Source organism: Balaenoptera musculus, chromosome 10, assembly GCF_009873245.2.
Source record: "Balaenoptera musculus isolate JJ_BM4_2016_0621 chromosome 10, mBalMus1.pri.v3, whole genome shotgun sequence".
NCBI lineage: Eukaryota > Metazoa > Chordata > Mammalia > Artiodactyla > Balaenopteridae > Balaenoptera > Balaenoptera musculus.
The window spans coordinates 93877460-93889633 of record NC_045794.1 but is presented as its reverse complement, the minus strand read 5'-3'; the positions used below and the strand labels follow the sequence as shown (position 1 = coordinate 93889633).

Sequence of the window (12174 nt, the reverse complement as noted above, 5' to 3'; positions counted from 1 at the left end):
TGGGCTGATGGAACCGCCGAGCACTGGAGCCTTAGCACCTTCTTTTCCAAGGAGGAGCCTGACCTAGAGGGAGGCCGCTCTGTGCTTGTTAGGTGCAGGGCTTCCTTTCTTTCTGGGTTGACCTAATGCTGGGTTTGTGGGATACGAGCCGAGTGGGGCGGCCCCTGGGCCCACAGCCCGGTCGGGATGGGATAGCGTGTTGTACTGCCGCTGTCCTCTCCACCCTGTACGCGGAAGGCTGCCGGCTGGACCGCTTTTAGAAGCAGCAGCAAATTTGCAGGTTGCTCCCAGATTCTGAGGGTCGGGTGGAGGGAATAGGACTCGGGCCATCTGCTGCCTCCATTGTCCCAGAATAGCTGCTGTAGGGCGGGGAGCAGAGTCAGCAAGGATCAGAATTGGGATGGAGGAAGGAGGGAGGCTGAGTTTAACCCTCCGTGGGTCCGTATGGGAGGGTGTGAAGCTGCCTGTAGGCTGTGCTAAGGTGACCCGTGTGGGCCCCACAGGCAGGGACTGGGAGCAAGGTTGGACCACCTTGTCTCGGCTTTGCTGTGCCCCTTGGGCAAGTATTATTCCCATTTTACAGGTTAGGAAACTGAGGCACAGGGAGAAGGCCCTTGGTCCAGGTCACAGGGCTTTCAGGTGCCTGGGCCAAGGTTTGAGACTCCACAGTGGTCATCACAGCGTGGGATGACCCTGCAGGCTCAGAGGGCCTCCTCAGGCCTGGGCTCTATCCTCCTTTCCCCCTCTGCCTCTATGCCCTTGGGCAGGTGACTTCACGATTCACTGGCCTCACCTGTGAAATAGGCACAATGACCTCTACATAGTGTGCAGGGGCGGTCTTGAGATGCTGCGTAGAAAACTCCTGTGGCGGGTAGTTACTCAATAACCACTGTCTCCCTGCCCTCCCCAAGCTCAGTGTTCTCGGCTGTGAAAGGGGGTGGAAGGGGCGCTGGACTGGCCATCACCTCCACTCCGCCGTCTGGTCTGGGTCATGGTCAGTCTCTCCTGTGTTACCATAGCAGCCTCCTCGCTGGCCTCCCCTCAGGCCCCCTCACCCTTGCCCACTGGTGCTGAGCACACTCGCCTCCTCATTACTGCTGATGGGTGCTCAGCTTCTCTGCCTGCCCCAGCTCTCCCTCTCCCTGGAATGCATGACTGGATCGCTCTTGTCAAGCTCCAGTGTCCTCTCCTAGGGAGGCTCTCCTTGATCACCCACCACAAAGTGGCTGCCTGACCACCATCACCTTGCTCTGGGGTAGCTCTTTACATGGCTCTAAACGTCTCTTGTTGGTGTACCTGCTTGCTCAAGTATTTGTTGTTCGCTCCCATCTGACTGTTGGCTCTGTGATCCCAGGGATTGTGGTGGTTTTTTCTCACTCCTGCTCACTGCCTGGTGCATAGTAGATGCTCAACAAATATTTGTGGGATGAGTTGAAAAATGAGTGAATGAGTTTCTCAGAGCTATTCCAGCTTTGTCAGTTTTAAGATTTTACGAAAGGTGCTAAAACCCCTTGGGGACCAGGTGATGGGGAAGCTTTATAATGGAAGGATCAGGCTGGTAACATTGATCATTTTTAGTATCACACACAAAAGGAATATCTGACCTTACTTGCTCCTGATATGGTGCACTAGGAAGGACACAGCTTCACCCAGGAAGTCTGCTTGCCAAAATAATTGACTCTACACAGATCAACCCTCTGGGTCTAAATATCAGTTTCTAGGAATTGGGCGGGGGGTGGGCAGTGGAACATGTAAAATGACACCAGGAGGGCTCAATCCACCAAATCAACAATGAGGACAATTCTACAGGACAAAGAACCTGGTTTCTTCAACAAGTAAAATGACATAAAAAAGGGAAGGAGGAAGGAATGTTAGAGATTAAAACAGATTTAAGAGTCATAGCAACAAAATGCAGTGCATGGACCTTGTTTAGATCCTGGTTCATAAAAATGGACCCTAAAAAGACATTTTTTTTTAGATTAATTTGTTCTTTTATTTGCCAGTATAACTACAGTAGCCTGCAAACTTTTTTAATCTAAAAAGTACATTTTACATCACAATCCAACAAACACACACATATATAATATGTATCCACATATAAAAGTGAAACAAAAGTTTTGCCAAAAACGTCTACCCTCAGTGTTAATTCTTTTTAAGACATTTTTTTTTTTTAACCAAGGCTGAACTGCACTGACCCGTCATAATCACCAAAGTCCCTAGTTCACCTTAGGGTTCACTTTATGAAGTGAATAGTGTTGCACGTTCTATGGGTTTGGACAAAAGTATGATGACATAAAATCATTATAATGTCATACAGTGTATTTTCACCGCTCATAAAAACTTCTGTATTCTGTGTATTCATCTCCCCTTTCCCCTCAAACTCCTGGCAACCATTGATCTTGTTATTGTCTCCATTGTTTTGCCTTTTCCAGAGTGGCATATAGTTGGAATCTGTTTTTCTTTTTTCTTTGAAGAGAGGGGTTCAAAGCCTATATGCCTATAAGAGCACTCATGGCCCACCCACGTGTGGACAGGACAGGCTCCAGGTGGCAAACTCCCCCACTAAATACTGTAGCTTTCCTTCCAGTACTGAGCCCCGTCCCACTGGTCCTGCCCAGCAGCCAGGTTCAGGGGGATATGTGGTGGGTATTTGTTCACAGGAAGGCCACAAGGTTTGTGTCCCTTGTCACAATGAACCCAGATTCTTGTCGGGTGTTAAAAAGACATTTTTGATAAAAATGAGGAAACTTGAATGTGGACTTTGCATTAGATGGTATTAAGAAATTGTTAATTTTATTAGGTGTGATAATGAGGTTACTTTTTCAGAAATGTTCTAATATGTGAGAGATACATTCTGAATATATTCTGAAATGATATATTGTCTGGAATTTTCTTTAAAGAGATGCTTGGGGGAAGGAATTAAATAAGGATGTTAAAATGGGGATGGTTGTTGAAGCGGGGTGATGGGCACATGGGGGTTCATTATTCCTATTCCCTTTATTTTGGTGTGTGTTTGGAATTTTCCATAAAAAAAAGTAAAATTAAATAAATAAGAGGGCCTGTGGATATTCCATTTTGCTAGCTATGGCCCTCCCCCTTTGCTTTTCCCCTTTCTCTCTCCCCTGTCCCCTCCTCCATGCCCCACATTCAGGCCCAGAGAACATCTGTTCTCATCAGACACTGCTGTCCTGAGTCTACTTCCTGTCTCCCCAAACACCCAGAGAAAGGAGAGGCAGACCTTGACCAGAAGCTGGCCCCTGCCTGATTTGCATTTTGCCTGTTTCCTGGTTTCCTTGAGGCCCATCCTGACTTCTTTTTGTTCTGAGCACTTGTCCCAAATGCTTTGTAACCCAGCAGCACTCTCCTTGGGCACAGTCACTGGGCAGATTCCTCTGTCCACTTATCACTCCCCCTAGTCATCCATCCAATAAGAATTTACTGTTCACCTCCTCTGGTGGGGGCATGGAGAGGTCCCAGTGTTAGAGGCTACACAGGGGGGTCAGGTGTAAGCCCTACCCTCAATAGGGAACTCGAATCCCAGTTGAGACAATATTGAAAACATGGTGTATCATGTAATCGATGACGAAATGTGACCATGGGACAGAAGAAGGGAGGAGTAAATTCTAGGGGGTATAAGGGGCAGCAGGAATCAGGAAGATCTGGGTCTTGAGCCATGAGGAGGTGAGAAGGAACAGAATGCATCACATATTGCCTTGAGATATGTCTAGGGAGACCCTAAGGAAAGATAAATGTTAGTTATGGTTATGATTACTGGTTTCACGTGCCTACTTATCTCACCTTGCAGGACAAAGATGAAGTATGTACCTGGCACTGTGTCCACATAAAACAGAGCAAGTTCTCTCCCTCCTTCCCTCCCTACATCTCCTCCTGAATGACTTTGTAAGTTCCCCCCAGAGCAGAGACCCTGCTCGATGCAGCTCTGTGCCTTATAGTATCTGGCACAGTGCTGGGCACATAGCAGGCACTTCATGAAGACCGATGACTATTTAGGTGGGTGAGTCAACCTCAGGCTAGTACCAACCTGGCTGTATTAGAATCACAGGTGCTTGGTAAAAACAGATTCCAAGGCCCCATCTTAGATCCTCAGAATGCAAGTCTCCAAAGAAGGGGCCAGGGAATCTGCATTTTTTACCTGGTTTCCCAAGAGGATCTAAGTGGCTGCTGGGTTAGAGAACAAGGATTTGAGGTGCGTTCAGCACCATGGACAGAACCTCACACTGCTGCCTTTATCTACTCTCCTTCCTGGGACTAGCTGGGGCGAGGGCATTCTATGTATGTATGTGGCGGGAGTTAATGGTCTAACCCTGATGGGGGCCGTGAGACATCTGTGGCCTTGGCCCTCAAGTGACACAGCCCTTGTCTTTGCTTCAGGAGCACGTTTCGGGGTGGACACTGGTCCTGCTGTGGGAGACAGCTCTGACTGCACAGGGAGAGGCAGGATAATAAATATTCCCTCTATTTCTTTTGTAAGTTGTAAGCGACCCTCATACTGTGCAAGCAGCAAAGCATGAAGCCTGAGCCAGTGTGAACAAATTAATCCCCCAACCGTGGTTTGAGCACCTACTGTGTTCAAGGGCTGTGCTGGTAGCCAGGGGGCAGAGGGATGAGTGAGATACAGCTGCCACCCCAAGGAACCAGCAGCTTGTCAAATATGGCTCATTGACTGTTAGAAAGCAGAGCGGCCTCGAAGATAACCAGACCCGGAGTCAGTGAATATGCTTACTGGAGAGGCTGCCAGGGGAGTGGAGAGAACAGACACGTGGCAGAAGAGGCTTCCTGGATTTGAGACCTGGCCCTGGCACCGACTAGCTGTGTGGCCTTGTGCCTGCTGTTTAGCTTTCAGAGCCTCAGTTTCCTAATCTGAGAAATGGGAGTGACTACATCCTTCCATCTCCCAGGGCATTTGTAAGGAACGTGCCTACTCAGCCCAGTTCCAGCGGTGCAGCCCCAGCACCATTCATTCACTCATAGACGCCACATTTATGCCAGGCATGGTGACAGTCACTGTGAACAAGGGGCATGAGAACTGGCACACAGGGGGAGTAAACTGGGGGGTAGGGCAATACTCCTGGCCTCCAGTGAGACTACATTTCCAGCCTCCCTTGCAGTGAGAGGGTGGCCATGTGACTGAGTTCTGGCTGACGGATGTGCCCCACTTGCAGGCCTGGCCCATAAAATTCCCCCGCAATGAGATGATCTCTCTCTGTCCTCATCACTGGCTGGAGGGGGAGGACTTTGTGTTACAGGAGCCTGGAGATGGGAGGAGCCCAGGTCCCAGAATCTCTTTGTGGAAGTCTGTCCATCAGACAGATGCACTGAAGTGTTAGAAGAACCAGAAACAAACTGGTGTTGAGTTGAGCCCTTGGGTTTTGGGGTGTTTGTTACAGCACTTAGCCTACCCTGACTAATAATACAGGGAGATACAGCAAACAGATAAACAAATAAGCAGGAGTTCTAGAAACTGATGGAGTGAAGAGAGCCACACACAGGAAGGAGAGAGTGGGGGAATGTTTGGAGGATACATTATGGATTTATTTTTAAGTTCTTCTAAGCTTAAAAAATAAACCTTTAGCCCCTCAATGGTCCTGGTCTGAAATTCTCTAGCTTTGGCTATATAACTTCCTTCTCAAGCCTCCTGAAACCCCATCTTGTGTGATATATGTCACTCATAACTCCACCTTCTGGATTTTATTTCAAGGACCTGCTGACGAAATTTTGTCTTTAATCTGGCCCTGCTGGGTCAGAAACCTGTCCCTTCATGCTACATAGCTCCAGTGACCTTTCTCTCTCCCGTAACCTGGCCTTCTGGGAAAAGAGTCTCCAGATGGACCTGTGTTCCCATCTCTCCAGCCCACTGAGCCTCTCCCACCCCAGCTTTGTTCAGTATTTGGGTGAAAGTATATTTGCACCTTTAATGACTTTACAGAGGCAGGATACAGACCATGAGGGTGAAAACATCCAATTTACCAGTTGGTTTGCAAGAGATATTTATGTAGTCCAAATCTGTTTTATGTGTATCTGATTATTTTTAAATTAAATTGAAATAAATTCTAATACATAAGTAATATGTTTACCATTCCATGTCCCATCGCTGCATAACAAACTACCCCAAAACTTAGTGACTTAGAACAGTGACACCACTTATTTTGCTCATGAATCTGAGATTTGGGAAGGGTTTTGTGGGAAAGCTTGTCTCTGCTTCACTTGGTGTCAGCTGGGGCGGCTCCGGCTGGGGCTACGATTATCTGAAGGCTCTTCCACGTGTCTGACACCTGGGTGGGAAGACTCAAATTGCTGCTCTCGTTCTATGAGGTCTCTCTGGTATGACATTGCAGGGTAGATGGACTTCTTACATGCTGGCTCAGGGTCCCAGGTATAAGCTGGGTTGCCCCTTATGACCCAGCTTAGGAAGTCCAGCAGCATCAACCAAGGCCAGCCCATGTTCAAAGAGAGGGGATTTAGACTCCCCACCCTTGCCTTTAAGAAATTACATTATTAATTTTAAATATTGTGTTAAAATATAATATATATAAAACATAAAATTTGCCATTTTAACCATTTTAAGTGTACTTCAGTGGCATTAATTGTATTCGCAATGTTGTGCAACCACCACCAAAACTTCTTCGTAATGTTTCATCCATGTTGTAACGTGTATGAGAACTCCATTCCTTTTCGTGGCTGCATACTATTCCATTGTCTGTATATGTCACATTTTGTTTATCCATTCGTCCATCCGTGGACACTTGGGTTGCTTCCATCTTTTGACTATTGTGAATAATGCTGCTATGAACACTGGTGTACCAATATCTGTTTGCATTCCTGCTTTCAATTCTTTTGGGAATATACACAGGAGTGCAATTGCTGGATCACATAGTAATTCTGTGTACATTTTTTTTTGAGGAACTGACATACTGTTTTCCACAGCAGCTGCACCATTTTACATTCTCACCAGCAATGCACAAGGGTTCGAATTTTTCCACATCCTCACCAGCACTTGTTTTCTGTTTTTTAAAAAAAATAATAGTCATCCTAATGCATGTGAAGTCTCGTCAATGGGTGGGAACCATCTTATTGTGGTTTTGATTTACATTTCCCTGATGCTTAGTGATTTTGAGCATCTTTTCATGTGCTTATTAGCCATTTGTATGTCTTCTTTGGAGAAATGTCTTTTCAAGTCCTTTGCCCAGTTTTAAATTGGGTTGTTTTTTGTTGTATATGAGCCCTCATTCTTTTTTGCAGCCATGTAGCATTTCAAAGAAGAGTTATACAGTTCTTTTACTAACCAGTCCTCTACTGATGGCTATTCAGGTTGTTTCCAATCATATGCTGTTCAAGCAATGCAACAATGAATTTTCTTGTACACATGTTATTATGCTCATGTGTGAGTATATTGAAAGATAAATTCCTAGCAGTAGGATCGGTGAATTAAAGAGAAGCTGCATTTATCATTTAGGTAGATACTGTCCAATTGCCCTTGAGAGAGGATGTACCGATTTATATTCCCTGTAGCTATGTAAGAGAGCAAGGTGCAGCTTTAAAACTAACACATATGTTTTCAGCATTGTGCCAAAGATTTCTTCTTCCTTGGGGATGCTAGTCTGACATTTCCTAATACCGATTAAAACATTGGCCTAACACTGCCCTCTGTTAAGGGATTTGCAACTCAATTGCATTTGTTCATAAAATGGAATTAATATTGAATAACTTGCCATCAACAGAACTGATTTTTGACCCTGTGCTATGGCAAAGCTATTCATGTTTTATGTTTTAAAAATCTATTCAAAATTTAAAAAGCTGCTCCTTAATACTATTAAAATGATATAAAAAATTAGACTCAATCTCAATAGGTATGCCAATCTTTCCAAATAGGATACAATTTATTTTTATCAATATTTTCCCAGAGGTATAGCCATGAAAATTCATGACGGGAAATTCTTTTCTGTTATCAGTGGTATCTAACAAGATAATGGAACAACTCACACATCAAATATTAACTCAACCTGCGCTTTTTAGATGACGTGTGGATTTAGAAGCAAACAGCATCCCTTTCCAAAGCCAACACCAAACACCTCACTCCTCCAACTTCTAATTAAGAAAGTAACTGAAAGTTGCTGTGATCAAACCGGGATCCAATTAAAACAGATAAACAGATTGTAGCCACATTAACTACATTATATTAATATATGTCCATAATTAACTAGACACAGTTTTCAAGAAGAAGGGGATTTTTTTTTTCAGGAGAGAAAACTCCCGTAAATGAACTAACTTGTAAATCAACTCAGGACAGCAAATTCTATATCCTCTGTATGGCAACGAATGTAATATTTATATTAACTGATAATAAAGACATATGTCAAATAAAACATTGATGTGCAGGGTGAATAAATGAGGAATACTTAATTAGTATGTTAAAACCATAGTAAGTACACATTAACTTTGTATTGTGTGTCAATGTAGAAGCTAGTTTACATAAAGAATAACTCACTTCTCTTTCCTTGCATGAGAACTTCAAGTTCATCCAGTCCAATCTCTTACCCAGCAAAGGAGTCCCAGGTCACCCAAGCACAGCTTGCTTCCTCCAGTGATGAGTTTTACTATCTCAAAGGGTAACGAAGCCATGCTGCTCCTTATAAGTCACCTAATTGGGTGCTTTGTGTCTTTCCCCTCCTCTGGGAGCTGTCCAGGACACACTGGCTTCTTCCTCAGCCACCGGAGATTCAAAGGCACATACCTGCCCAGAGATATTTTTTTTAAAAAAAGTTCCCCCGGTGATTTCAGTTTACAGCAAAGTTTGGGACTGTCTACCTTCTGCTCTACAAAGAGCATCATAATCTGCTGGTCATCTCCTCATTCATTTATTAGCATTAATTGAACACTTTCTATGCTAGGTCCTGAGAATACCCATATGTTACTTACTTAATGGTTTTTTTTGTACCTAAGGACATTTGTTTTAAACAGAAAGTTTATATAATGGATTTGATGAGCCAGATCTATTATATCTAACATACATCAAAATAAGTACATAATTCTTAAAATAAACAAGAATTATTATCTAAAAAGTACACTACTATCTAAAAGGTATCTTGTATATTACTAGTGATATTTACACCACCTTTTAGGAAACAATGAATTAATTTCCGCATTTGTTCACTCATTCTTTCATTCATCCATCCCACATTTCCTGAGCTCCTCTGATGGGTCATGCTTGATACTGGGCATCCTCCCCTGCCTTCTTTCTTGACCATACCTAGTGTCCATCTGCCACCCAGGAGCCTCCCGATCTCCCTGAGGCTGGAACAGGAATGGGGCCATCCCCAGCGTCTTCAGGCCCTGATGTTAGACCCCGGGGGGTGGAGTCCCAGTGGGTAGTATAGGCTGTTACCACCAGGGGGCACTCCTGCCTCACTGCTGGCTTCTCCCCCAGGCCAGGGCCCGGCAAGGTGGGCCCCCGCTGGAAGGTTAGGATGCCTGGGATGCTGCTGGGGGTGGGGACCAGGCCAGGCTTGGGAAGAGCCTTGTGGGATAAGGAGGCATAGAAATGGGCCCCCTGCACTCAGATTCTAGGAGATTTCCCCTCCTCCCTGTCAGGGGAAAAGAGCACACAGTACATCTTTTTACACAGGAGCACCTGGGGACAGCAGCCATCAGTTAAATAATCCTGCCATTTGGTGAAGGGCAAGGCCACCCCATGTGCAGGCGCTGCCCACCGTGAGCACCAGGCAGCACGCCTGTGGCCGATCCGGAACCTGCCCTGTACCTCAACCCTTTGCTGATTCTTTCCAGGGAGAGGAGAGGGCTGATGGGGGTCAGTGGGGGCCTTTCCTGGGGTCTGGGGCCACACTGATCCCCACCTCCAGCCAGGAAGACCAGTCCAGGTGGACCTGCTACAACTGTTCTTCCCCTGGGCCTCAGTTTTCCCTTCTATAAAATGGGACTGAAATCATTTCTGCCCTCCCTGCCTCTCTTGGGAGCATGGCTGTGAAAACTGCTGCAAACAGCAAAGATGTTTAAACAGAAACAAGAGAATCTAAAATGGAACTTGGAGCCTCCTCACCCCGCCCCCCCCACCCCTTCCTGCTTTGGAATTTGTGCCAATTTGTAATCTGTGCGATTGAGTCTGTGCTTCACCACGCCTTGCTGGAGCTGGCAATTAGGTGCGGTGGTGGCTCCTGCCTTGCCCTCCGATGACTTTTCTCTAATTGCTCTAATCTGTGTTTTCACGCACTCGCTGGAAAATGAGAAGAGCCGCCAGCTCCACGGAGGGGGGAGATGAGGAGTGAGCCCCAGGCAAGGGGGAGGGGGAGGTGTGCCGAGCACCTACTGCCTGCAGCCCCGTTCCTGGGAGCTGCGTTAAAGGAGGACATGTGGGAGGGTGGATATTCCTGGGGGGCCTGCGTATCTGGGAAAGGGGATGGGTGAGGATAGGGAATCCTGATTGGGTTTGACTCCTGGGGAGAAAACTATGGGGGCAGAACTAGCTAGGGGTAGGAGTGGGGGCACAGGGCAGAGAGACCCCAGGGGAGCAGGTCTGTTGGTGAGTGTTTTTCAGGGTGTGTGTCCACCTTGTTTCTGGGAGTGCACAGTTGTGGCTTCCTCTGAGACAGGACGATTCCCTGTGGTCTTTCTGGATTTGTTTTGCCTTTGGGAGGACAGTTCAGTGTGTATCTGTGTCTGGTGTTTTGTCTCTGTGTGTCTGTGCATGAGTGTGTGTGTTTGTGTGTGTGTGTGTGACAGAGAGAGAGGTTGTCTGTTACCACCGGTAGCTGCTGGCTCTGTGGGATTCAGCTTCCAGCCCTGCAGGGTTTCCTTTCTGAACCTCTGGGAACCTCACCTTGGGACAGAGGTGGCTGGTGCAGCCGGGGGGGGGTGGTGCTAGCCTAGATAGCAGCTTAAGCCCCTACTGCTGGGGTAAAGCGATTATCCATGTATGTGTGCATGTGTGTGTGTGCACGTGCACACACACTTGGGTAGGTGGGTGAGACTGAGCTCACAGCTCACCTACCCCAAAGAAGCTCCAAAATTTTCCCATGGTGTTTCCTTCCCTCCCTTTCCTTACTATGATTCTCTCCCCCTGGCTGACCTGGATATGTGCATTTACTCCAAGACGCTCTGTTCCTAAATTGCTTCTCTTCCTAGGGGTTCTCTGGCTCTAATGGTGGCATTTCAGTCAGTGCCAGAGGGGGGATGGTTTGGGACGTAGGGTGCTTCCTGGCATTGCCTTAGTAACATGGACAAGTTGAGATTCCTGACCTTGTGTTTGACAAATGAACCATGTATAATCACCACTTAGTTTTACTTGCATAGACTTAAGCAAGAGGGAAAGCTTTGGGTTGCTCTTCCTGGTGCCCGGAGACTCTACACAGGGTTACTTATGATCAGAGCAGTGAGTGTGAAGTCCGCGAATGAAATGTTCCAAAGCTGGTGAGTAAATTCAGTTTCCTATAACAGACACACGATAAAGAAAGTTCTCAGCACGAACATGTCAACAGTGGCTGATACTTAATATCTCCTCCTACATATCAGGACTGAGCTCTACCCAGGTCAGCTCCTAAAACCCTCAAAGCCACCTATGGTGCCCATTTTATAGATGAGGCACAAAGAGGGTAAGGAATTTGCCTTGAGATCACACAGTTCATGGAGCAGGGATTTGAACACAGGCTGGCTGGTACCCTTGCTTAGTACCCAGCCGCTAGGCCATGAATTGTAGGACAGCCCTGTAGGGTGGTCTCAGTGTGAGTTTAATGGTTTCCCCTCTTGCAGGAGACCCACAAACCTTGGTTTCACATGGCAAAGACAGGAGAGGACAAGTTTAAAAGAGACTTTTACCCCACCTGGCTAGTATTCGTTCTGTTTGTTTGCTCTTTGTGATTTGCAAATATTCTCCAGCTTCTCCTTTATTTCTACAACAGGCATGAGTTTCAGCCCAGTGCTTTGCTTTCTCAACTACACTTATCTCGACAGCTCCAGATGCAGTGATCGGCGTGGAACACCACTCACCCTGAGTTGTGGGGTGCCCTCCAGGTCAGGCCAAGGCTTTTTTAAAAAAAATTTTATTTATTTAATTAATTTATTTTTGGCCGTGTTGGGTCTTCGTTGCTACGCACGGGCTTTCACTAGTTGCAGCGAACGGGGGCTACTCTTCGTTGCAGTGCG

General features: G+C 46.4%; 1 pseudogene; it reads right to left on the bottom strand.

The window, feature by feature from the left end:
• Positions 1–2637: 2637 nt before the first annotated feature.
• Positions 2638–2730, bottom strand: LOC118902937 (annotated as a pseudogene).
• Between the last annotated feature and the right edge of the window lie 9444 nt (positions 2731–12174).